Here is a 27,652-nt window from a genome sequence, read left to right as displayed (position 1 = left end):
TCTATCTATCTATCTATCTATCTATCTATCTATCTATCTATCTATCTATCTATCTATCTATCTGTCATTCCTGAGTATAGAATTCAGGTACTTGAGCATCTCTTTATTTATTTTTAATTTAACATGCTGAGGACAGAATCCAGAGACTTGATCATGCTAGTAAAGCACTCCATTGACCTATATCCCCAGCCCCCAAACTGCATTCTTTATTTAGAATCTGCCCCCATGCTGCATGTGTGTGTGTTTATGTAAATACAGGGGCATGTGTGCGGGGGTGTGCATGTGAAGCTGAGAGGAGAACTCTGAGTATTGGTCCTTGCCCTCCATTTTGTCCTGGGCAGGGTCTGTCATGGTTTGCTGCCAGGTACTGCCATAGCTGGCCCACGATCTTCTGGGTTCTCCTGTCTCCCTCTCCTATCTTGCCTCAGGAGCACTGGGGTGACAGATGTGTGTTGCTGTATCCGGCTTTTGTGTGGTTTCTGGGCATTGGAACTCAGGTGTTAACTCTTGTGAGGCAAATGCTTTCTTAACCCATTGATCCACTTCCCCAGCCTGGCTCAAAAAGGGTTTTTATCAGAGTTCTGAGTGGCTTGCACCCCTTAGACTGGTTAGTGGCTCTTTTGTACCTCTCTGTAGGTTGGGTCAAAGGAGTGGGCCTCCCTGCTGAGACCAGAGATTGTATCAGACCCTCACAGTCCCCATGCCTTAGTCTTCCTCCCCTGACATATGTTTGACTACTTTAAGGTCCGTGAAATATGCTTTCTCTAAAAGCTTTCGAACCTCTTTTGGCCTTAGCCAGCCTGATCAGGAGTCAGGTTGGGAAGGCCCACTCTGCCACTCTCCCGACTTACCCATTCCTGAGGGAGAGGGAGAAGAATTCTCTCTGGTGCCTCCCCATGATTCAACGGCAAGACATGACCCAAGAGACCAACTTATGACAGGAATTGCTGGTGGCACCTTAGAGACCAGACTATTCTTAGATAAATCAATCACCAAGAGACAGGCCAGGGCTTCCCCAGGACAGTGCTCAGAATCTAGACATGAATCACGGTCCACAAACATTCTAGTTCTCATCTACAAGGGACATTGCTGCCAATCACGCACTCTTATTGTATAACCTTTGGGAACCGGAAATATAGCCCAGTTGGTAGAGTACTTGTGTAATCTGCACAAAGCCCCATGTTCCATCCCCAGCATCGCATAAACTGGGGATAAGTTAGTCTGTCACCCAGCATGCAGGAGGTGGGGGCAGGCTATTCTATGAGGCACAGGGAGTCGGGGGCCATCCTGATACTGAGACAGTCTCAAAAACATGAATGAATGAATGAATGAATGAATGAATGAATGAATGAATGAATGAAAAGAAAGGACAATATGGACATCTCCAGAATTATTTAACAGAACTCTTCAGTGAAGTATCTTGTTTGCTCTGAGTACATACATGAAGGACACAGCCAGAAATATAGTGGAGAAGGCTGAATGGAGGTGAATAGTGGCTCTCAAAGATGTCTCCATCCTCGTGCTCACACCTTGAGAAAATACCACATGACATGGAATAAGGGAGAGTAAAGATTTAATTGGGTTAAGGACCTTTAGGTGGGTTCTGTGGGGGCTGTTCTGGATGTGGCTACAGGGGTCCTCATCAGCTGAAGGAGAGAGGATTGGGGGGAGGAGGGAGATTCAATAGCAGGTGTAGTGACTGTGATGAGAAGCTTAGGGGATGAAAAATGAGCACTCTGTACCAAGGACTGGGGTGGTCCCATAATTTGACAACAAAGACTGGTGTATTTGGACAAAGGGGAGACTTGTAGACTTGTAGATGGGAATGTAAACTATGGGAATCACATGGAGATTCAAAAAACTAATGCTGGATCTTTCATATGACCTGCCCTATCACTCCTGGTATTTACTAAAGAGCTTCAAGTCAGCACATCACAGAGACTCCAACATCTGTGTTTGTTGCAGCACTATGAACAAATAGCAATTTTAGATCCAACCAAAGTGTCCATCAAGAGAGGACCAGGGAAAGAAAATGTGATATGTATACACAATAGAAAATTTTTATCCATAAAGAACAAGACTATGTCATTTCAGGAAAACAGATTAACTGGAGATAATCATATTAAGAGGATTAAGTCAGTCTCAGAAAGACAAATAAAGTCTATTTTCTCCCATCTTTTAGTTCCTAGTTTCATATAGACACACAATCATGTGTGTCAATATAAAAGGAAAGGAGAAATGAAATTATATTGGGGCAAGGAGAACTAATGAGGGAGGGAGGGAAAAGGTAAAGTAAGAAAATGTACAATATAGAATGCAAGGATTTTTTAAAATGACTTTGAAAGAGAGAGTGATTCAGATGGCTAATGTAGGCCTTCTGTGGGCAGTGTAGAGAGCTAACCTCGACACAGAATTCACAGAGACAGTGAGGATGGCAAACCCCTTCTGTCTACCGCTCTCGTCGCAGTGTCTGTGAGTGCCTTCCTGAGAACATGGAGCTGCTGGACGGAGCCTGGAACCGCTCCCCCAGGTGACATTGACAAATGTCTTTATGATGCAGTTGATGGGAAGGCAGGTTTTCTGGTGTGTTAGCCAAGTGCATGCTTTCAGATCACGTCTCTGCTCGCAAAGCTCATGATGTTTTATACACAGATGGCTGGGAGGGGCATGTCTCGGAGACCCTTCATTGGGGGAGGGCATGCATACATGTGCACATGTGGGTGGAAGGCAGAGCTGAACCTTGGCTGTTATTCCTCGGACACCATCCACTCTGTGTTTTGAGACAGACTCTCACTGGCCTTCAGCTAAGTTACCCAGCCAGAAAAGGACCAGGCCCCTCTGTTTCTGCCTGCAAATGCTGTGAGTAGGACAGCACCAGATTATCTGTTTTGGGGATCCAACTCAACTCCTCATGCTTACACAGCAAGAACTCTACTGATTGAGCCATCTTCTCATCCCTACCTTTCAGAAATTTTCCCTCACGAGAAAAGCAGGCGCAGGTAGTTCAATTATCTAATACAAATGCTTTCATTTGGAGGGAGGGGTCCTCTGTGTCCAGCAGAGTGTGAAGAGGCAGAAAGGCAGTTAGGTTCAACACAACTCACTAGCTGAGGCTCATTCAAACTTCAAGAATCTGGTCATTGGCAATTTATTTTAGGCACATGTAAGCTCAGAACAATTTGGAAAAAGTTCCCTGGTGATAATTAACTCAGTCCCATATGTACAACAAAGCTTAAAACATGACTACATAGAAATTCTTTGTAAAGTACAAGTGACATCTTCCACAAAGATGGGTTTTTTAGAGTAATTGAGAAAAACAAGCTCAATGTAGGGGGCTGGGGGATAATCTTTTCTCATCCACACAGACAGTGCCAAGTTCTCCATGCTATTAAGCATGCCCACGCCTCACCTTCTGGACAGAGCACGGGTTATATAGCTCTCCTATGAAGAGACAACCCTGTATGTCTAACATTTCCCGTTCCCTAGCTTATCTGTGAGCACAGGGACTGACATGCCTCCTATACTTTGATGTACCATGGAGGTGACCTGAAGGCTTCTCTTTTCTTCCCTATAACCAGGAAACAGTGAGGAGAGAGAGCTACTAGCAAGCAGATAGCAACAAGGCTTCAATCACTGCTAAGAGATGAGGTTGAGATTCAACTTTCTGGCTCCGCACCATTCTGTAGTTTTTCTTTGCTAGCTTTCCCATATAATCTGATTTACACATTTTCTTTGTGTGTTTTCTTTGTCTATCTTTAGATACTTTGATTCAGCATCATTGGCAACAGTTAACTCTTCCCCCGAATGCTTCCAGTTCCACTACAGGACAAGATAAAGATCGGTGGCTGGGAAGCCACACTCTTGCTGCTGCCTGGTGGCTGCATGCTCAGTGTAGTGGCTGCTTGCCCTCAGCTGGCATTCTTCCAAGAGAATGCTCCAGCTGATTCTTCTCACAACAAATTCAAGCTGCTTTCTGGGAATTTCAAGCCTGGATGTCTTTCTTTTTGGGAAGAAGAAGAGGAAGAAGAGGATGAGGATGAGGAAGGGTGGGTTCTAGCATGCTTACACAGCAAGTACTCTTACCACTGAACCATCTCACTAGCCCAAACATACACTCTTTAATGTTGAGTACACATTATGATTTAATTATGTCCCAGTCATTCTGTGTTATTTCTTTACTAAATTTTCATATTGGTTGGTGGCTTTCTGGGTTAAAACATAGCTTTGCCACTTACTATTTGTGTAGCTGTAAGCTCTCTGTGCCTTGGTTTCCCTTGTGTAAAAGAGCATGATGATAATAATAACATTCCCTTAGAAACTTCTTGTGGGGATGAAATGAATATATATGGCTGACATATACCGCACATTGCAGAGGTGTTAGCTGTGGGGATCTAAATCCTTTCCACACTCCTCAAGCTACACCCTTTGTCCTGACTCTCCGTAGTCCTAGAACTTTGTTGCTGTTAGCATTTTTTCATTACTAAGAAACGAGAGGACTCAGGCTAGGGAATGAGGCTCAGTTGGTAGGGTGCTTGTCTAACATGCATGAAGGCCTGGGTTTTATCCCCAACACTGCACAAAACCCACACCATGGTTCACACCCTGTAGTCCAAGGGAGATTAGAAATTCAAGGTCATCTTCAATTACCTAGTGAGTTTGGAGACCAGCCTGAGCTGCATGAAACCCTAAGAATGATTGAAAGACAGGTGTGGTGGTTTGAATAAGAATGCCTCAAATAGGATCATAGATTCAAATTATTAGTCACCAGGGAATGGCACTACTTGGAAGGATTAGAAGGATTAGGAGGTGTGGCCTTGTTGGTGGAAGTTCATCATTGGGTGTTGGGATTTGAGATTTCAAAAACCCAAACCAAGTCCAGGGTCTCTTTCTAGGCCTGCAGGTCAGGGTATGGCTTTCAGCTACTGTTCCAGGACCACGTGTGCCTCCTGGCTCCCTGTCACGATGATAATGGACTAAACCTCTGAAACTGTAAGCAAATCCTCAATTGTTTCCTTGGTCATGGTGTCTCTTCATGACAAAAGAAGTGACTAAGACAACAGGGGAAGAAAAAGAAGAGGGAAGGTCTCTGTTACAAACGATGGAATCTCCATTTTTACACATTTCTATTTCACAGATGCTTATCTCTTCCTTGTAGCCTGCAAAGGCACAGAGTTTGTCCTGTCAGCTCTCATCTTCCTCTGTGGACTTGGTCCCACTTTTGACTCTGAAGTCAGGATCTGTGCTTTATCCCTGTCCTGTGGAATCCTTTGCTTCACAAAGTGGAAAAAAAAAAAACCCCACAAAGAAATCAGTATTAGAAGTCACTCGATTTGCAGCAAATAAAGGACAGGAGTGGGGTTGTGCTCACGGAACTTATGTGTCATTGTGATCTTCTTCATTATCCTGACGCAGCAGCTGGCCTGGCAGAATGGTGGGATGGCCTTTTTAATTCTCTGTTCCAGCTTGTGTGACGGAACATTGGAGTGTGGAGCAACGTCCCCAGGAGCTAGGATGCTCAACACCACATCTAGCATCTGTTGTCTCTTTCACACTGGGGCACCAGTTTGGGAACTGTGGCAGTTGAACTGTCAACCTGATACAACCTACGATCACTAGGGAGAGACTTGCAATGAGGGACTGTCTAGATCAGGTTGTCCTGTGGGCACGTCTGTGTGTGGTTTTCTTAATTACATTAGTTGATTAGTCAACGTGAGGAGGCTCAGCCCACCGTTGGAGGTCCCATTGCCTGGGCTTTGGTCCTGGACCATGCCACGTTGGAGAAGACGAGCTGAGCACATGCAAGCAGGCGTTCGTTCTCTCTCCCGCTTGGCTGTGCCTGTGAATAGCTGTTCCGCGTGCCTGCCACCTTGGCTCCCTGCAGCAGTGGACAGGAACTGAAAACTGTAAGCCGAAACAAACCTTTCCCTTCTAAGTTCCTTTTGTCAGGGGATTTGTCACAACAATTCGAAAGGCAACTAGAAGAGGAACCAAGTGGTAAAATGCAAGGAGTGGCCTTTAATCCCAGAACTTCTGTAGCAAGAGGGAAAGTAAAGACATGAAAACCCGATGGCCTGGCAAACAACACAAGGATTCCGTCTAGAACAAGGAGGAGGGGAGGACCAACTCCCAGGGTTGTCCTCTGACCTTCACACAGACAGCACGGTGTGTGTGCCTACATTCACACACACAAACACGTGCACAGACACTCAAATGATACACACAAACACAATTTTCAAAAAGCAAGGCCTTTGACTCATCCTCACATAGATGGATTAACTGGAAAAGCAAGACCATAAAAGGCATAGGTTCCCCCAACACCTAAGTGATCCTGGGGACCAGATCCTCAATTGGCAACACAAAAAATAAAATTTGGTTTTGGCCACCTACATGATCTCAAACACCCAGCAGGGAAGTGTAATGCTTAAGTACATTGTCCTTGGACATTAGACTTGGATATTATACTTAACTGTTTAGAGATGTTATGTGGACATTGTTTCTTATTCTCTTTCTAATCTTTCCCAGGATTTAGGACAAGACCTTGGCTTACCTTTGTACTGCAGGGTCAATCCACAGCCGAGAAACACAGACCCATCTTCTTAAGTACTGAGGCCAAATCCAAAGGCTGTATTTACCAATTACGGGACCCATCTCTTTCTGGAAGAGTACTTTTCACAGCTATAACATGTCCATCTGCAGCATTACCACCCACTTCCCTGATTAAAGGAGGCCATCAGATACTCTGTCATCAAGCTCATAGGTTTGGGAAAGTACTCAGAGTATCCAAGGGGCGTCCTTGGGACTTTGCTAATTAATCCTATAAAAAGGAGCTAATAGGATTCTATTTTCCTTTGAAATAGTCAATTGATGCTGAATTTACCTGACTTCTGCAAAGCTTCAGGTGCTTGTCCCTTCTGAAGGAGTCTGAAGTAACATGCGGCTGATTTCAGTTCTCTGTTCTTCTACAGGACTTCTGCTACATGGTCTAGCCAGTTGCACAGTTACATCCACCTAAACAAAACTTACCTTAACCAGGATGTTAACTCCTTTTCTCATTAACTTTGTCTCTTAATGTTCTGCACAGAATCAGAACAGAGGAGACTGGGTAGCTGACGTGGAACTTAGGCTGACCATAGAAAATAGTCTCAAGTTCGTCCACCAAACCAACAGCCTTACCTCTCGGAATGAATGGTGACAAAAGTCATCAGTCTTGCTAACCCCTGTGACCAGGTCTGCCAAGTGTTCTTCAGATGGTTTTCCTGACTGCTGACTTCTTCCAACCAGGGCAAGCTGCCCTATGTCCTTCACTACCCTCTCAGTAGGAATCACAGTGGTCCTAACGGTCTCACTTTTGTATGCTGCAGATGCTTCCTCACATAGCACACTCCAAGATGCATGTTGTCATCACCTGGCTGTCTTTTGTTCTGGATCTTTGCCATCTGCTAAGTTTTATTGTGGCCCCTTAGGTGACCCTTCTGTGAGGGACTTTAACTGCTGCCCCTGCCACCTCACCCCTTTTCGCAACTACAAAACAGAGTGGTGTGTTTCCTTAAACTCCTAACAGCAGTTCAGGTGCCCTCTGAAAGGGGCACTAGTGTGCCATCTAGTCCATCCCTCTCTTATCCCTCAGACTTGGAACTAGGACAGCTGCACTGAGGCTTCTTTGCATTCATTCACATCTCTGTCTCACCAGCTTCCAGAGAGGCATGAAAACTTTTAGATCAGTTTATCACCTTCAGGCCCGAGTCAGTTCTTAGACTACTGTGGTACTCCAAAGTTAAAGAGGGCGGGTCTCCTGACTGCTGCTAAAGATGGGATTTGCGTCCCCCTCCAGGGGCAATATTGCTTCTGAACAAATCCAAACTGGTTCAAGATGGGCACAAAGCCTTAGGGACCAGGCCCAAAGAGATGCAATAAGCTGCTTCTACAGACGGGCTTTTGGCCCTGTCAGGTCCAAAGGAAACTCCATTCTCCAAATTTCAAAAAGCGGAAGGGACAAATGGCTAACTGTGGTGCCTATTAGCATAGCAAATCACATGCTGACCTCTAGGCTTTCTCATCCTAGCTTTTCTCATATCCCCCTCTATCCTAAACATGTCCAGGTTATGGGCTTCTAGCTACCCACTCTCCTTATAACCTGCTATGTTTTCATATCACTATGCTCAGTCTCTCTCCTACTCTTTTCTTCTGTGTCTCCCTCCATTTCTCACTCCCACCACTCTGTGTGTGTGTGTGTGTGTGTGTGTCTATGTTTGTGTCTGTCTCTGCTCCTGCTTCTCTCATGCCCAGGTCTAGTCCTCTGGCAATATTCAGTCTATGGCTTTATCTTTCTGCTCTAGGCTCTCCAAGATGCTTTTGGCTCTTCTCTCTTTCCCTCTCCCCCATCCCTCTCATCTACAACAAAAACCTTTCCCTTAACTATACCATGGAGTGGCCATGTCATCTGTTTATACAGTTCACTTCCACCCTGGCTCCTCCCCTCGATCACTTCTTTCCTCCTTAGCAGCATCCTCATACTTAGTTTTCACCCTGTCTCTTAAACAATTAATAGTTTTCCCCTGGATCAAGTCACTGCTGTCACAGGTCCACCTTAGGACAATGGTTACCCTGCCTAGAGCCCTAAGTCCCTAATCTTTGACTTCATTTTACTCAGTATAATCCCAGTCTAATTAACTGTTTTCAAAGGTTAATGCAGGATCACAAGACAACTACACAATCCACCACAGCTGATGGAGTGAAAACTGTCCTCCTGCTACATGAAGTCGACCTGTGAAGACAGAGTTTGAAGTAGATAGTAAGAAAAGGTAAATACTATGGACATCCCAGTGAAGTGCTGCTTAAGGAACCCTCAAAACTATTGATATCTAGTCCCTATTTTAATTGCACATAGTAATGGCAACAATATAATAACAATTGTGACATTTTCATACACAAATATAATCATATTCACCCATCACTCCTCTCTTGTCCCCTTCCACAGCTGCTGCTGACTTTCCTCTTTCCCAACTAGCCCCTTCCTGTGCGTGCACGTGTGTGTGTGTGTGTGTGTGTGTGTGTGTGTGTGTATGTGTGTGTGTGTGTGTGTGTGCATGCTACTGAGTAATCAATAGGGTTACTTATAGGAGTGTGATATGCAGGAAGAGGTATTTTCAGAAGCATAGGCAACTTGGCAGTGACTACATCTTACAGAAAATCTCTCTCCCTCCTCCAGCCACAACCTCAGAGGTGGGTGTGAGCATCATGGGCTCCTCCTTCCTGTTAACTGAATAGATTTTATTCCTTCCTTTCTCCTCATTATCATCTGGTGTGAAATACGTCCATAGGTATAATTTTATGCCTCACTGTAGAAGGTACAAGATATAAAGATGAGAATATGAATCTCCTGGAGAGCAGTAGATATCACTCAAACAAAACAAGTGTTATACATCTTCAGGAGAAGGAGTTATGTGTCTATGCACTATGTTAGTGGGAATGTAACTTTTTACTGCATATTTTGGAGGTTTAGTCTGTTTTCCAGAGGTGCATGTAAACAGAAAACTGACAAGAAGAGAAATAAGGGTCTGGAAACACACCTGAGTGGATAGAAACATGTATTGTTCTTGTGGAGGACCCGAGTTCAGGTCCTGGCACCCATGGTGGGCAGCTCACAACTGGATTTGATGGCCTTTTCTGGCCTCTGTGGGCACCTGCACTCACATGCACAAACCCCATTCTGAACTCATACAGACACAGGGACACACACACACACACACACACACACACACACACACACTTGTAAAAGTAAATGCAAAATCAGAGAGTGAGAAGTGGCTTGAGGCTTGTGTTACACCAGTCTAGTTAAGCTGAGTTGCGGTTTTCCGAAACTTCATCCCTTCTGTGTTTCTGGCTAAGGAGACATGAGAGAGAGTCTCATGGGATATTTGGACACAGCAGGGAGACAGCAGCTGTTCTGTAGCTCACCCATGAGTTCTCACTTTTGTGTTGGCTCTTCTCATCATGGAAGAAAGCCACCCAACCTGCACTCACACTGTCCTCTGGATCCTTGTCACCCGTCATCGCTCCTAAGCAGGGGCATGCTTCACCCTTTGATGGAAGTCTTCAGCTTCTGCAGGATGTCCACTCCAGCACTGACAAGGATTACAGCTCAGCCAGGTTCCAACTAGCTCTTGCTCTTTTCCAGTTTCCGTTCTACATAACTGAAGAATGTATTACATTCAGTATATATACTACATGGTCTCAGGCTGAACAGAGGGCACTGCTTCAGATTGTTCCCTGAGGTCATAGCTTTAGTTAACATCAGAGAGAGTATGGCAGGGTGACCAAGAAAAGACTCTATTTTGCGGGGAGGAGAGAAGGACCTGGGAGGAAGGGATGGAGGAATCTTGCTAATGTGTGACTTAGAAGATGTAGGGAAAGTGTGAAGGAGGGCACACTTAGATAAGGGATCTTTGAGATAGGGCAGGGACAGGAACCTTGAGTTGCAGTGCATTCATATCCGGCCGGGGATATGCCGTAACCCTCTGATGGCCTCTGGCAACTGGAAGTCTGCAAACTTCCTTGAGGTAAGAGATAGTCATTCTCTTGCCTGTCATTCTCCTAGATGCCAGCACCTGGGGATTCTGGGATCAACCATGAGGATGGAGACAGAGAAGGTTGCAGGTAAGCCTACCTTGACAGCATCTGGTCTTGGGGTTCAACATTTTCTTCCTGGAGCCCTGGTTCCGAGGAGCCTGGTACACAGGTGGGCTCTCTGTAAGGTGCTTGCCAGTAGCTATGAGACTACAATCAAGTGTGGCCAATCATCCCCCAGCTTAAATCTAACACATACATACATACATACATACATACATACATACATACATGCATGCATGCATACAGTATTGTTTCTTTTATGGAATCTTGCTTGATACAGCCCGGAGAGTTAGTATTGGGGTTGGGCTGGTGTTCTGTGTATTCAGATAATAATCTGTGCCACCTTGAGATCTGGTTGTCATCTGGACAAGGGCATTGTAACATTCATTGATGAATGCTGAATAAACTTTGCTCCCCATTTATCTCTGATTGGTTAATTAAAAAAGCTGATGGCCTGTTAGGTGAGGCAGGAAATAAGGAGGTGGGAATTCCAGAAGAGAGAGAGAGGGGAACTCTGGGATAGGGTGAAAGGTGAAAAAATTTTGCCCTGACTCTGAGCAAGAAGGATACATGAAGCTGAGGAGAGGTAATCGGCCATGTGGCACACATAGAATCAAATAAACGGGTAGTTTAAGTCATGAGCTAGTCAGGGAACAAGCTGAACTTATGGCCTAGGCATTTATTCATAAAACAATAGTCTCAGAACCATTAGTTCAGGAACTTGGGCGCAGGAAGGAAAACCTGTGGTTACATGTCCCGGTTCCAGGTTAACGGCTTGTGGCACGAGTCCTCTGAGCTTTTGAGAAACCTCAGTTCTGAGTCGTAGCCATGGTCAGCTCCTAGCTCTGTTGGTGAAGAAGAAGCCATCAAACCTTCATGCTTTCTTCTTTCCCTTCCAAACTGACCCCATTGTGCCTCCTCAAGATTGAGCAAATGAGGAATGGCTGCTGAACCCTTGTGCTCAGTTTCTGGCCTGCATTAACCCCATATCAGCTGCAATCACATGGAACCCAAGTGTCTTCCTTATCTCTGCTCCTCTGAGAAAGATGTTATGGCTAGCTCATTCCTGGTGAACTATGACCCTGCTCCATCTTTCCCCCTGGAAGCATGTTTCCCTGTTGAGCGAAGGGAACCATATTCTAAAAGCGTAAAGCCTTGACATCTGTCATTACATTTTCTTTGCAGCTGATCTGACCTGTCCTTTCCAGAATGGCTGCAAACACTGCATCTGTCCTTCCCTTGGCTTCAGATCACAGGGCCTTGCACATGCTAGCACTGAGCTGCACCCTGCATGCTCCACCTCTAACTGCCCTGAGAAACTTCAAGTTTGGCCATCAGCAGTCTTTGTGTGATCAAAGTTGGGGTCACAGCCTGTACTCTAAGAAGTCAAGTTTGGCCACTTGTCCTCAAGAATCCAATCAGAAGAATTAGTAATGCAAAGTAGGAAAAGGAGACGCATTGATGTGAGCACTCTGGGAAGAGATACAAAGAGACCCAGTTACCCCTCCCCCTTCCTGTCAACCTTGGGGGTCCTAAAATGAGATTAAAGTTGAAATAGAGGGTCAAGAACATCTAAGCCGTCCTGGTCAAGATGTGGGCCTGCTCATCACTGACCTTCACTATAGAGGCTTCAGGCTTAAGGTGCTCAGACAGGTTGTCAGAACTGTGTGAAATCTCTCTCTGGGGGAAAATCCTCCAGAGTCTTCTCCTCCTCCCAGCATGACATTGCTAGGGAAATTCCCATCTTTGGGTGGTCCATTGTTTCAATAGTCTGATGGTCAGATTGAGAGACACAAGCATCTCTTTAAAATGTCCTCGTTTCCACCAGCCAGGCAGTGGAGACAGGACAGTTCACTTCAGAGAGGAGCACTCCCGCTACCTCCACAGCCTGGAGTGCACAGTGAGCAGTCTGCGGCTCTTGCTCCCCACAGCTTTTCCCTGTAGGAAACTGCCATGGCGGAGTCAAGCCAAGAGCCGGGGCCTGGTCTCAGGGACCCACACTGCCAGGTGCCTCTGACACAAATGTGGCCAGAGAGACCCACTCACGGGAGAAGGGGGGGCATGATGAAGCTAAAGACCAACAAACAACAACAAAAGCCAAGGTGGATAGCTCCTGAGGAATGCCAACCAAAATTGGCCTTTGCCCTCCACATGCATGCACACACATGTGCACAGATCCATGGCAAAACACGCAGAAAATGTCAAATCATTTTTAGGAGTAACTAGCAAAATGAGTCAAGCCAATATGCTTACTCTCTTAGAAATTTAAACTTACAGAGGAATGTGTGTGTGTGTCTGTGTGTATGTGTGTGTGTATGATGTCTTAAGCTGTTTAATAGCAGTTCTCTCTGCGAAATAAGTTTTGCCAGAGTAAAGTTCTCTTTCTAGTACATGCATTTCTTTGATTTATTTACAATTATTATTTCTATATAATTTTAAAATAAGGATTTAAAAATGCATTTCAGTAGTTCAAAGTCATCCTTAGCTACATATCAGTTTTGCTCATCTCATGGTACCTGAAAATTAGGAAGAGCGATAAAGGAACTCAGGTTGCTCTATACCATCCAAAGGAATGCTTCTGGGAGCATGGCTCCCTGCCACTAGGACCACCCCCCCTTCCAGAGGCTCTGTTACCTCCCAGTGGTTCCTTGGGTTGTGCATACACGTGGGGGCAGAGGAAGACATCAGATCCCTTGCAACTGGTATTGGGTGAGTCACCCAATCTGAGTGCTGGGAATCAAACCTACTTGTGTCCTCTAGAAGAGCAGTAGTGCTTTTAACCACTGAGCCATCGCTTAATCTCCCACCCGGAGCTTGCCAACTTGGCTAGGCTTGCTGGCAGCAAACAGCCAGGCTTTCCCTGTCTCTGCCTCTTCACTGTTAGGATGACTAGCCTGCTTCCTCCTCCTCCTCCCTCTTCTTCTTCCATGGGTCCTGGGGATTGAACTCAGTTCTCATCCTTGCAAGCTGATCACGGACCAGCTAAGCCACCTACCAAGCCTTCCTTTCTTTTAAGGAAAGCATTAGCTATTGACTGAGGTGAGTTAGAAACGTCCCTCTGGTTGCCTCTCCTTCCAGGCAGAATGAACGTTAGCTGCCCTGCTCCTGGCTCTCCCTGCTGGGAGCATCTGCTGTAGTCACTGTTCTTTTGGCTCATCCCAGCCTGAGGTTAAGACACTTCTGCTACATCTGCCCCATGCAGAACAATGTGTGAGCTGTGGGCCTGGTTCACTGGCCTTGGGAGCCCATAGGTGCAGGCTGAAACAGAGAGGCGAGTGCAGCCAGTTGTAGGCCATGTGACCCGGAGATGCTGGAATAGCAACCTCAACTTGTTTGGGGGTTCTCTTCTATTCTGTGACCCACTGAAAATGAGAGACTTTAGCAGTCATTTGGTATCTGGGTTTGTGTGGTCTCCCACACCCAACAAGACTTGTTATATACTGTTCTTCCTAGGGGTAGGATGAATCTGAAGCAGCAACTTGCCCTTCACCTTGAAAGAGAGTTCTTTTTTCTCCTTTCCCCCTCATCTCCATCTTTTTTTCTCATCTCCCTCCTTCTCCACCTCCTCCCCTTTCTCCTTCTTTGAATAGAGTCTCTTGCAGCCCTGTGCAGCTGAGGATGACCCTGAACTTCTGTTCTTCCTACATCTATCTCTCAAGTTCTGAGATTACAAATTTGTGTTAATGTGACAGGCCTGAAAGAAATATCTATATATGCTCCAGGAGTCCATGGAAAATTTATTATTTTTTTTGCCCCAATGCAAATAGTATCTTAATGTGCCTCAGGTAGTTGCTCACCAAGCCTAATCACTGTAACACCATCGCACCAATGAGATAGCATGTTGTCCTGAAGAGTAGGAGTCTGGCCAGCTTTCTAGGAACCACGTTATGCACAAGGCTGGAGAGTTTACAAATGTAGTATAAATCGTGCTGGTAAATTGCCATGTGTTGTTTGTAGCAGTTGATAGCTGATTCTTAGAAAAGATGGGCAAATCATACTTATTTCAACTGTTCTCCCCTAGTTCTGAGACAGGCCAGCCCCCTGGTGTTGTAACAGGGAATGAAGACAACAGCAGGCAACTAAAAGTATTCAGGACATTGTGCTTTGGAGCTGGAGAGGCGGCTCAGATACTAAGAGCATGAGCTGCTCTTGCAGAAGGCCTGGGTTTGATTACCAGAATCCACATGGTGGCTCTCAACTGTCTGTATCTCCAGGTCCAGGGGATCCAACCTCTTCCCACCTCTGCAGGCATGTGTGTGGTGGCCAGACATACATTCAGACAAAAATGCTCATACACACCAGAAAAATAAAAAAACCAAATCAAACCAACCCAAAACTCAAAAATATCGTGCCCACTGGAACAGATTAGAGGCAAGCCATTTCCAATAGAGATTACTATTGTCTATCCCATGCCATAAAAATGTCTTCAGGGGAATGGAAACTGGAAGCTGGTTGGTAGAGACAGTGATCTGCTCTGCCTGGAAGTCAGGAACCTAAGCACCAATGTTTCAGGCGGGCTTCCCCAGCCTCTTCTGTTTGATGATGTAAGCATTCAATTTATGATGTTTTGCCAGCTATCTGCCAATTTTTAAAAAATTTCCTCACTTTCACTTGCTATTTGCTTAATAATTCTACTCATTCAAAGCCAAATTCATGGCTCTCATTCTTCACACAGAACACCAGGGCCCCGCAGCAGATCTGTGAAGGCGTATAGCTAGCCTTCAGAGTGAGAGCAAACTTCTTTCCACAGTCTTATTAGTAGATCCATAGAAAAGGACACTTCTCTGATCGACAGCCATCTACGGGACAGTAGAGGACACGTTTAATTGCTCTGCACACAGAGCTACATGGGGAAGAGCAGCAGCCATTAAAGGCAGCACCTGGTTTAAGATACTCAGTCACGCTCCAAGCTCCACCTGCTTTCTGCACAGCCCAACTATCAGAGGCTAGGAATCTGGGGCTGTGCTAGAAATAAGCAACCGGAAGGTCAAAGGCTGAAACCCAGGTTCCTCAGTCTGGGGCCACAGTAGGCGTAGGGCAGGAGGGGTGGTAGTGAAAGCACCCCCTGACTGCCAGTAACTCCTGAAGCTCCAAAGGCTCTCGGTGGGGACCCTGCCACGGTACCAGATGTATGACGCTCGGCCATTGCTTCTGTCTGGTGGGAACGCCCCAACTTAGCAACACACGTTCATCTTCTCCAGAAGATGCTCCAGTGCCTGGTTCTCTTTGAATGCTGTGTCTGTGTCTTCAGTCCTCGTCCTTCCTCTCAGTGGGCATGGGCTCTCATCTGTCAGTGCGGTTAACTTTTATGAAACTGCATTTGGGGGCCTGGGGAGATCCTCAGTCAGTAGCACACTTATAATAAACGCTCAAGGACTTGAATTTAAGCCGAGAACCCATGTTAAAAAGTCTCCCGGTGCCAAGGAAGCAGAGACAGGAGGATGCCTAGAGCTTGCTAGCCAGTCAGTCTAGCTGAAATCAGAGGGTCCCATTTTAAAACAGGAAGGTCTGAGGAAAGCATCTGATGTTGACCTTTGGCCTACACACACACACACACACACACACACACACACACACACACACACACGCACACACACGCACACACACAAACAAGCACACACACACACACAAACAAACAAGCACACACGCACACAAGCATGCACACGTGCACTTAGGACTATTCACACTTGAATTTTCACCATTTTTTATTTTATCTACTTGATATTTATTTCTATTTTTAATCCTCCTTTTTTGGTATTTTGTGTATCCTCTATGCCATCTGCCATCTTTGCTGGAAATCAGTGGCATATACACTCATATATTTATACATACATAAACTGCATGCTGATATTTGAGAAGGACAGAGCCAATCCAAATTCAGCTCTTAGGTTGTCTGGTGTTCTGCAGAGTAAAGGAGAGAGGGAGGAGAGGTGGCTGGGATTTACAAAATACGTTGCCTGTCATCATCTGGACCCCTCACCTCTCCCCTCAAAGGACTCAAGTAAGACAGGTGCAAACGCTTGGGCAGCACTGACATCACAGTAAAGGGCAGATGTGGCTCATGCTGTCCAGCAGGTGGTTCTGACGCCCTGCGGCCTCCCTCCGCTCCTGTGGCTCAGGGCCACAGCTCCAGGTTTCTCAGCTCCGTTCCTGATTTGGTCAGAGGTAGCCCCCTCCACACTCCCTCTCCATGGAAATGCCACCCTGGAGATGTGCCGCAGTGCCCGCCCTTGGTGCTTAGAGACGCTGCGCAGGGAACACTTAGCTGCAGGGCGCTGCTGAATTGCAAGCTGTGGATGAGGCCACTGTCCTTCTGTGACCAAATGTCACCCAAATAAAGGTTTTCTTTGCATCCTTCATGGCGCACCACAGGGCTGGGGGAGACTGTGAGTCAGTGGAAGGAAATGAATTCGTCCATCCTACAGACCAGGAGAGCTGCAGTGCTGTCCATGCTGTCGGTAGTTTTTCATTATCTCCCAGGAGGCTCTCTTCAATCCAGCAAATATTGAATTCTAGGTGCCGTGATATTAGCTGGATTAATAAAGATCAGTATGGCTAGTCCTGAGCTTGAGTCACATGAGGTCCTGGAGACACAGAGCCAAATATATGTTCCATTTAGCTATGATTTCTTTAGATTCTTTTATGGTGATATTTCTTCATTCACAGTATTAGTAGTTTAGAAAAAACTAAATTTTCTAAATGCTTAATACATGTAGAAACTACATGTGTACACATAAATGACACAGGAAGTACATGTGTGGTTTGCCTTCCCAGTGGAAGGCAAACTTTTGGAGTGTTCTGTTTTATGTGTTTGCTTTTGGCTAGTGACTGTCTTATATTTTGTTTTTATTTTAAAACACACACAGTTATTTATTTATGTTGCATGTGTGTTTGTGTGTGTGTGCGCGTGCTACAGTGGATGTTTGGGGTCAGAGCCCAGTCTGTGGGTGTCTGTCTTCTCCTTTTGTCATGTGGGGCCTCTTGAGTGGCTGGAGGTCAAGACCTGTTGTATTAACTGTGAGCAGAGGTTGGTCACTTGCATCTCGATAGGGGCTCAAGGGCCAAAGTGAGGATTCCTTTGAAGTTGACCTTGACACATTCATGAATTATTGAACCTAATTACAGATCATGAGTGAGAGGTTATTATGGGGAGCATGAGTGATCCCTAAATGGTTACATCATCACTACCCACTCATCCTGGATGATGACTCCTGAAAGCCGTGTCACGGCGTTCCCCCACCTGTATATGTGGGGGGTGGAGCACCTTTACTCTAGTGTGTGCCTGTGCGTGTGCATGTGTGCGTGCATGTGTGTGTGCGTGCATGTGTGTGTGTGTGTACAGGTCAGAGGACAACTTGCAGGAGTTGGTTCTCTCCCACCATTTGGGTTCTAAGGAACTGAACCCGGATTGTCAGACATGGTGGCGAGTGTCTCTATCCACTGAGCCATCTTGCATGGGCTGGCCTTTTGCTGCTTCTATACTCTAGCATCTACCAGACTCTCTTGCTGCGTGTGAGCAGGAGGGGGTAGTGGCAGGACCAGGCCAGTCTCCTGTGATTCTTCCCTCTCCTGCTAGGGGTTGTCAACAGCTCGACTACCTACCGTAGTCCTGGTTAAAACTGTGGTACTGTGCTACTCCCCCAGCTGCCATGGCAACCTGTCTTCCAAGATGGAGGCAGGATGATCCTGTTATCCCCAGAGAGAACAACACCCGGCCTCAGTTAGGACAGTAAAAACCTTTTTTCATACTGGGATTTACAACTGAAGCCCCGAGAAATGAGTCAGGTGGTCTTAGAGGCCCGGGGTTACTCTACTGCTGTGGAGTGGCGTGATGGAACGTGTGGTCATGAACATGTGAACAGAGGAACAAGTTGCTTCTCAGACGGAAGATGAAGGGCAAGGCCGTGGAGAACGAGGAGAAAGGGAGTGAGCAGGAGTGTTCCAGAAGAGCACTCTTCCCTCAAAGTTCTCTTCTGCTGCTGCTGTTTTCTCAGTTAAATTCAGCCAGGCAGGAATGGGAGGGAGTGGGCAACTTGCTAAGAGCGAAGCGCGAATTAGCGAATTACTCATTGTGAAGCAGAGGCGAGAACTGCCTGGCAAGAGCCATAAGTAGCCGTGGGCCCCCTGAAAGTGTGTCCCACAGATTTAAACCGAGATAAGTCTTACTAGATGCCTGCTTCTGCCTTGGCCACTTTCAGCTGTATGGTGTAACACAGACAGGGAGGCGGATGCTTCCAGGGTGGGGTTTTCTAATAGCTGATGGTGACAGAAGACACGAGTCCAGCATGCGAAAGCACCATTTGTGACCAGGAAGAACTCATCCCAGCAATGGACTGTGGATGCTAATGAGAGGGTTAGGATGCAATGAGGTGAAGTGAAATTGAAACTTGTCTAATGGTGTCGCGTAGGCACCAATAAGCAGAGTCTGGAATCAAGTCTTGAAACTACACTCTATTCAGAGAGTTGACAGTCTAAACGGTTTTGCTTTTGGGGATGGAGGGGAAGCACCGAGGCAGGTCGTCCTTCGGGGTAAATACTTACAAGAAGAATCATTAGCACCACAGAAATGACAGAGAAATGGGGCCTCTGAGGAGAATTCAATTCCTAGTGCAGTAGACAGACAGATAGTGGGGTTGGGGTTCTGACCAGCAAGAGTTCAGGCCAGCAAGGCAGATTAGGAGTTTTTCTCTAAGACAGGTAAAGTTTCTTGCTACAAAGGGCCTGCAGCCGGGCTGACCATGATTCCTGGGTTGCAAAGGGACAGGAGCGGGCCCTGCATTCTGGGGAAAGAACACGTAGCCTTGTTTAACTCCAAAGTGGCCGTACAAGTTTGCACTCCCACCAGCGTGTTCCCCTTGTTCCACTTCTTTGCCAGCATGAGCTGTCACTTGAGTTTTTGAGCTTAGCTGTTCTGACAGGTTGATGATGGAATCTCAGAGTCGTTTTGATTTGTATTTCCCTGAAGGCTAAGGATGTTGGACAGTTTTTAAACCTCATTTGAGATTCCTCTGTTGAGAATTCTCTGTATAAATCTGTATACCATTTTTTTAATTGGGTTAATTGGCTTGTTGCTGTCTAGTTTTTTTGAGTTCTTTATATATTTTGGATATTAGCTCTCTGTCAGATGTGGAGTTGGTCTTTTCCTAATCTACAAGCTGCTTTTTTGTCCTATTCATGGTCTCCTTTGCATTATAAAAGCTTTTCAGTTTCATGAGGTCTCGGTTATTAATTGTTGATCTTAGTGCCTACGCTATTGGTGTTCTGTTCAGAAAGTTATCTCCTGTGCCAATGCGTTCAAAGCACTTCCTCTTTTAGCACATTCAGTGTTTCTGGTTTTATGTTGAGGTCTTTGATCCATGTGGACTTGAGTTTCATGCAAGGTTATAGGCTATGGATCTTTTTGCATTCTTTTATATATCGACATCCAGTTAAACAAAGCACCATATGTTGAAAATGTTTTATTTTTTCCATTGTATATTTCTGGCTTCATCATCAAAAAATCAAGTGTCCATAGATGTGTGAATTTATATCTGGGTCTTTGATTCGATTCCATTGATCAGCCTGTCAGTTTTTATGCCAACACTATAAATTTTTTTGTTACTATTGTTCTGTCATTCAATCAGGCATGGTGATACCTCCAGAAGTTCTTTTATTTTACAGGACTGTTTTAGATATCCTGTTTGTTTGTTTTTTTTCTTCCATATAAAGTTGAAAATTGCTCTTTCAAGGTCTGTAAAAAAATATGTTGGAATTTTGATGGGAATTGCATTGAATGTGTAGATTGCTTTTGGTAAGATGGCCATTTTTATTATCTTGATCCTTCTGATCCATGAGCATAGAAGATCCCTCCAACTTTTGATGTCTTCTGTGATTTCCTTCTTCAAAGACGTGAAGTTCTTATCACACAGGTCTTTTGTTTGCTTGGTTAGTTACCCCAAGTTATTTTATACTATTTGAGGCTATTAAGAAAGGTGTTGGTTTCCCTCATTTTTTTCTCTCTGTCATTTATATACAGGAGGGCTACAGGTTTTTTGAGTTAATTTTGTATCCGGCCACTTTGCTGAAGGTGTTTATCAGCTGGAGGAGTTCTCTGGTAGAGTTTTTGGGGTCACTCATGCATACTATCATATCATCTGCAAATATTGATACTTTGACTTCTTCCTTTCCAGTTTGAATCCCTTGATCTCTTTTGGGTGTCTTTTTGCTCTAGCTAGAACTTCAAGTGCTATACTAAATAGATATGGGGAGATTGCACAGCATTGTCTTGTTTCTGATTTTAGAGGAACTGCTTTGAGTATCTCAACAGAAATTTGATATTGGCTATAGGCTTGTCATAAATTACATTTATTGTGTTTAGGTATGTGCCTTGTGTTCCTGATCTCTGCAAGACTTTTATAATGAAAGAGTGTTGGATTTTGTCAAAGGCTTTTTCAGATTCTAATAACATAATCATTATTTCTTTCAGTTTGTTTATATGATGGATTATATTAATTGGTTTTCACGTATTGAAAACATCTCTGCATCTCTGGGATGAAGCTTACTTGATCATGGTGGATGATCTCTTTGGCGTGTTCTTGAATTTGGTTTCCAAGTATTTTATTGAACATTTTTGTATCTGTGTTCCTGCAGGAAATTGATCTGTAATCCTCTTTCTTTGTTGAATCTTTGTGTGGTTTGAGTATCAGGGTGACTGTGGCCTCACAAAATGAATTTGGCAATGTTCCTTCGGTTTCTATTTTGTGGAATAATTTGAGGAGTGTTGCTGTTAGCTTTTCCTCGAAAGTCTGGTATAATTCTGTGCTAAAACCATCTGGCCCTGGGCTTTTTAAATTAATTAATTAATTAATTAATTATTTTTTGATTGGGAGACTTTTAATGGTTGTTCTATTTTCTTGGGGATTATAAGTCTATTTAAGTTGTTTATCTGATCTTTATTTAACTTTGGTAAGTAGTATCTATGGAGAAAATTGTCCATTTCTTTTAGATTTTCCAATTTTGTGGAGTACAAGTTTTTGAAGTATGTTTCTTTGGATTTTCTTGGTGTTTGTTACTATGTTCTTGTTTTCATTTCTGATTTTGTTAATTTGTATATTCTCTCCCTAACTTTTAGTTAGTTTGAGTTAGTTAAGTTGGTTAAGGGTTTGTCTACCTTGTTCATTTTCTCAAAGAATCAGCTCTTCATTTCACTGATTCTTTTTATTGTTCCCTTTGTTTCTATTTTATTGATTTCAGCTCTTAGCTTGATTATTTCCTGCCATCTAGTCCTCTTGGGTTCATTTGCTTCTTTTTATTCTAAAGCTTTCAAGTATACTGTTAAGTTGCTAGTATGAGATCTCTCTGATTTCTTTATGAAGGCACTTAGTGCTAGAAAATTTCCTCTTATCACAGTTTTTACTGTGTTCCATAAGTTTGGGTATGTTGTACATTCATTTTTATTGACTTCCAGGAAGCCTTTAATTTCCGTCTTTATTTTTGCCTTGACCCAGTAGTCATTCAGTATAGAGTTGTTCAGCTCCCATGAATTTGTAGACATTCTGTTGTTTCTGTCACTGCTGAAATCCAGCTTCAGTCTGTGGCAGTGTGATAGGATGCAGGGGGTTATTGCATTTTTTTTTAATCTGCTGAAACTTGTTTTGTGACCGAATATGTGGTCAGTTTTGGAGAATGTTCCGTGAGGTGCTGAGATGAAGGTATGCTTTTGTGTGTTTGGGTGACATGTTCTTTAGATATCCATTTGAGTCATAACATATGCTATTTCCATTATTTTTCTCTTTAGTGTATGTCTGGGTGACCTGTCCACTTGTGAGAGTACAGTGTTGAAGTCTTTCACACTTCAGTGTGTGATTTAAGCTTTAGTAATGTTTCTTTTATGAATGTGGGTGCCCTTGCATTTGGGGCATAGATGTTCAGAACTGAGACATCATCTTGGTGGATTTTTTCTTTGATGAGTATGAAATGTCCTTCCCCATCTCTTTTGATTAATTTTGAAGTTTATTTTCTTAGATATTAGAATAGTTATACCAGCTTATTATTGGGCCATTTATTTGGAAAATTTTTTTCTAACCCTTTATTTACTCTGAGGTAATATCTATCTTTTATGTTGAGGTGTGTTTCTTGTATGTAAAACAAGGCTGGATCTTGTTTTCCCATCTGTTCTGTCAGCCTGTGTCTTTTTATTGGGGAATTGAGTCCATTTATATTAAGAAATATCAATGACCAATGATTGTTAATTCCTGTTATTTTGTTGTAGTCGTGTGTGTGTGTGTGTGTGTGTGTGTGTGTTGTTTTCCTTATTTGGATTAGATTGGTATGAGATTATTTTGCCTGTGTTCTCGTGAATGTAGTTAACTTCCTTTAATTTGTCTTTTCGTGCCTTTTATAGGGCTCGATTTGTGGCTAAATATTGTTTAAATTTGTCTTTATCATGCAATATCTTAATTTCTCCATCTATGGAGATTGAAAGTAGCCTGGGCTCTTACAGTTTGCAGCACATACGTCCAGGTACTTCTGGCTCCCTGAGTCTCCATTGAGAAATTGGGTATAATTCTGATAGGTCTGCCTTGATATGCTATTTGGCTTTTTCCCTAGCAGCTTTTAATATTTTTTCTTTGTTCTCTGTGTTTGGTGTTTTGGTTATTGTGTGGCGATAACTACACAATATTATTTCCTGGCCCAATCTATTTGGTGTTCTAGTGTAAGACTGCTACCCTCACCCCCAACACACCCACCCCTGCCTTCCCAGCACTCTTTATAGGCATGTCTTCCTTTAGGTTAGGAAATGTTTCTTCTGTGATTTTGTTAAAAATATTTTCTGGGCCTTTGAGCTGGGAATCTTCTCCTTTTATTTCTATTATTTTTAAGTTTGGTCTTTTCAGAGGGTCCTAGATTTACTGGATGTTCTGTGTCAGGAATATTTTAGACTCAGCATTTTCTTTAACTGATGTATCTATTTCTTCCGTCGTGTCTTCAATGCCTGAGATTTTTCTCTTCAGTCTCTCGTTATCTGTTGGTGATATGTGCATTTGTAGTTCCTGTTCACTTGCCTAGGTTTTCAATCTCCAGAATTCCCTAGTTTGTGTTTCTTATTGCTTCTATTTCCAGTTTCAGATCTTGAACCGTTTTATTAGTTTCCTTCAACTGTTTGTCATTTTTTTCTTGGTTTCTTGACATTCTTTAAGGGACTTATTGATTTCCACCAAATATTTGATTATCTTTTCCTTGATTTCTTTAAGGGATCCATTCATTTCCTCTTTAAGGACCTGTATCATCATAAAGTTGTTTTTAACTTTGTTTTCCTGTGCTTCAGCTGTGTTGGAACATTTGGAGCTTGCTGTGGTGAAATGTCTGGGCTCTGCTGGAGACACATTGCCCTGGCTGGTGTTGATTGTTCTCCTACAGGGATGTTTAGGCATCTGGACTTACAGTGATTATAGGTCTTGGTGCCGATTTCTGGGACTGTCCTTGTAGGATGGGTGTTTTCTTCCTTGGTTTCTGTTTCCTCTCTGGTCTTCTGGCTGGAGTGGCCTGTGATTGAGTAGAGGCCTGTGACTGAGTAGAGGGTCTCTGTCTGACTTCTCATGGCCGGGATGGCCTCTGGTCCAGCAGAGGGTCGCTGCCCAGGTTGGGAGCTGGAGTTCCTTGGATGTGTATAGCTGGTAGGGTCCTCTGGGGTTCAGGATGCTGGCCTGACCTCTGGTGGAGTAGGCTTCTGTCAGAGGTGTGGGCCAGGCTATGATAACAAGGAGAGGAGGGACAGTTGGGGTTATGCTGGGCAGGCGGGGGTGGGTGTGAGGTGGGTGGGGGTAGCAGTCTTACTAGGGCTCAGGGTGCTTCCCTGGCTTCTGGTGGGACAGCCAAGGCTGGTTTTTTAAGTTTTTGAAAATCAAACTGAGGAACTTTATGAACTTAGCTATCTTCTCAGCATTGTAAATGAGATTTCATTACACTGAAACACACTACGACTGATCATTTACATATTATCTATAGTTGCTTCTGGTTTAATGGCAGATCTGAGCAGTTCTATCAAAGATCATATGGCCTACAAAATCTCATTTCTTTGCTACCTGGTTCTTCACACGTGCGCGCGCGCACACACACACACACACACGTTTGCCTACTCCTTTTGTACAATGCAGCGCATATATATATATATATACAGCTATCACTTCTATTAAATTTCTCAACAAGTTTATTACCATGGGAGAACCTTCACATCCATTAGCAGTGGTCTCCCTCTATGCCCTTGACAAGCATTAATCTACCAACTATACCTGTGGATTTTCATGTTCCTGAAATAGCATATGTATGGAATAATGCAGTATGTGGTATTTGGGGATGGGCTTCTTTCACTTTATATAGTGTCCTCCTCCTTATCCCCAGAGGATGCCTGTAATCATCTTAAATACACTATGTTCCATATACACAGCTAGGATAAACTTTCATTTATAAATTAGTCAAGTGAGAAGTTAAGAACATGGCCAGAGCTTTCTCCTCCTCCTCTTTTTCCTGTTCTTCCTCCTCAGCAGAACACCATATAGCAGCGATGCAGTGTGGTGGGAGGGCCTGAGGCTGTTGGTGCCTGGATTAGGAGGCCATGGTACTTCCTGGAAGATTCAGCAGCAGTCTTAGCGGCTTCATGACTCTTAGAGGGAAAGCCAAGAGTAGATCCTGTTGATCACCTCCCCCTGAGGGGCAGCAGCCTTACCAGGCCACAGAAGATGACAATGCAGCCACTCCTGATGAGATCTGATAGACTAAGATCAGAAGGAAGGAGAGGAGGACCTCCCCTATCAGTGGACTTGGGGAAGGGCATCTGTGGAGAAGGGGAGGGAAGGTGGGATTAGGAGGGGAGGAAGGAGGGGCTTATGGGGGATACAAAGTGAATAAAATGTAATTAATAAAAATTAAAATAAAAAAAACCCCAAAAAGAGTAGATCCTGGCCACCAAGCTCAGCCGCCTCGCTAAAGTCCCTGGAGGAGAGCTACTTGTTCCTGCCCATTAAGGAATCCAAGAAAATTAACTTTTTCCTGGGCTCATCCCTAAAGGATGAGGTTCTAAAGATCACGCTAGTGTGGAAGCAAACCCAGTCTGGTCAGAAGACCAGGTTCAAGGCATTGTCACTATTGGAGACTACAGTGGTCATGTTGGTCTTGATGTTAAGTGCTCGGAGGAGGTAGCCACTGCCATCTGAGAGGCCATCATGCTAGCCAACCTTTCCATTGTCCCTGTGTGGAGAGGCTCTGGTGAACAAGACTGGCCTGCGCCACACTGCTCGACGGCCGCTGTGGCTCTGTGCTGCTGTGTCTGATCCTGCCCTCATAGACACCAGCATTGTGTCTGCTCCTGTGCCCAACAACCTACTGATGGCAGCCGGTATTGCTGACTACTCCTATCAACCAGGCTGCCCTGCCACCCTGCGCAGCTTTGCCAAGACCGCCTTTGGTGCCATCTCCAAGACTTACAGCTACTTGACCCCCAAGCTCTGGAAAAAGTGTGTTCACCAAGACTCCATATCAGGAATTCACTGACCATTTTGTGAAAACCCACACCAGGGTCTCTGTTCAGAGGACCCAGGCTCAGCTGTGGCTAAGACATAAAAATTTTTATACAAGAAAAATAAAGTGAACTAAGTTTTAAACAAACAAACAAACAAACAAACAAAAACAGGGCAAGTGAAGGTAAAATGGCTCAGTGGGTAAAGGATGCTGCCATGCTTCTCGCCAGGGGCTCAGTCCCTGAGACACAGAGGATGGAAGGAGAGGACTGCCTCCCCAAGGTTGTCCTCTGATATACACGTATGCTCTGCGGCATGTATGTGCATATACACACATGTACATATTTATGTAAATAAATGTAAATACACTTAAACAACTAAAAACAGTAACTAATAATAAAGTAGAACAATTGTGATGATATGTGTATATATTTAGTACCACATGTGGTGTATGGACGTGTTTGTGTGGGTTATATGTTGCGCTGTAAAGATGGAAGGCATTAGAAGTCAGGCTTTGATTGTGTGTGTGTGTCTGAGTGTGTGTGTGAGTGTGTGTGTGTGAGTGTATCTGAGTGTGTGTGTGAGTATGTGCTTCTCTCTGTGTGTCTGTGTGTGTGTCTGAGTGTGTGTGTGAGTGTGTGCTTCTCTCTCTCTGTGTGTGTGTGTGTGTGTCTGAGTGTGTGTGTGAGTGTGTGCTTCTCTCTCTCTCTCTCTCTCTCTGTGTGTGTGTGTGTGTGTGTGTGTGTAGGCTGGATGGTTGATGTTGAACATGTCCCTTAGTCTCTCATACTCCTTTTTTCTCTGTGCTGAACCTGGAGCTCGTGGATTCAGCTAGCCTGGATGGCCAGTGAGCTCCATGGCTCTGCTCATCTCTGCCTCCCCAGCACTATGGTTATAGACACTTACTACACACCTGGCTTTTTACATGTTTGCTGGGGATCTGAGCCTCTGGTCCTCAGGCTTGTGCAGCAAGCTTTTTATCTCCTGCGCCGTCTCCCAAGCCATACAAGGCTCTTTTCCAGCAAAAGCAATAATAATAACCTGATAGAAAATAAACAATAATAAATAAATAATAAAAATAAAAATAAACAATACTAAATGGTAATTATTATTACCATTAATAATTATTAGTTAATGATGGCAAATCTGGCTGTTATTTTAGTCCCTAGTGTGTAGCAGACACTGCCTGAGTATTTTACATACTTTACCTCATTTCCCTCCTATGGGAATAGTAAGAGCTTGATGACATGGTCCCACAGCAAGTGACAGCATTGAAGGCAGAGCTTGGCTTGGCTTGGCTTCGCAGACTCTGAAAGACGTCAATATATCCTCCTCCACCACAGGAAGGCTGGTGGAAAGCAAGTCATAGTGGACCTGCAAAATGGCTCCGTGGGTGAAGGTGACTGCAGTCAGGCCTGATGACCTGGGTTTGATTCCCAGAAGCCACGGGGTGGAAGGTGAGAACCAACTCTGGCAAGTTGTCCTCTGACCTCCTCATGCACAGCCCACAACAAAAATAGGTAAATAAT

At 44.4% G+C, this 27,652-nt stretch overlaps 1 pseudogene; it reads left to right on the top strand.

Moving 5' to 3' along the window:
- LOC129673453 (40S ribosomal protein S2-like) overlaps positions 1 to 26,254 on the top strand; it is an 83,800-nt pseudogene extending 57,546 nt beyond the window's left edge.
- The last annotated feature ends 1,398 nt before the right edge of the window (positions 26,255 to 27,652 follow it).

The sequence above is a fragment of the Psammomys obesus genome, unplaced genomic scaffold (assembly GCF_907164565.1).
Source record: "Psammomys obesus unplaced genomic scaffold, mPsaObe1.curated_primary_1811, whole genome shotgun sequence".
Classification (NCBI taxonomy): Eukaryota; Metazoa; Chordata; class Mammalia; order Rodentia; family Muridae; genus Psammomys; species Psammomys obesus.
This window is presented reverse-complemented; position numbering and strand designations above follow the sequence as displayed.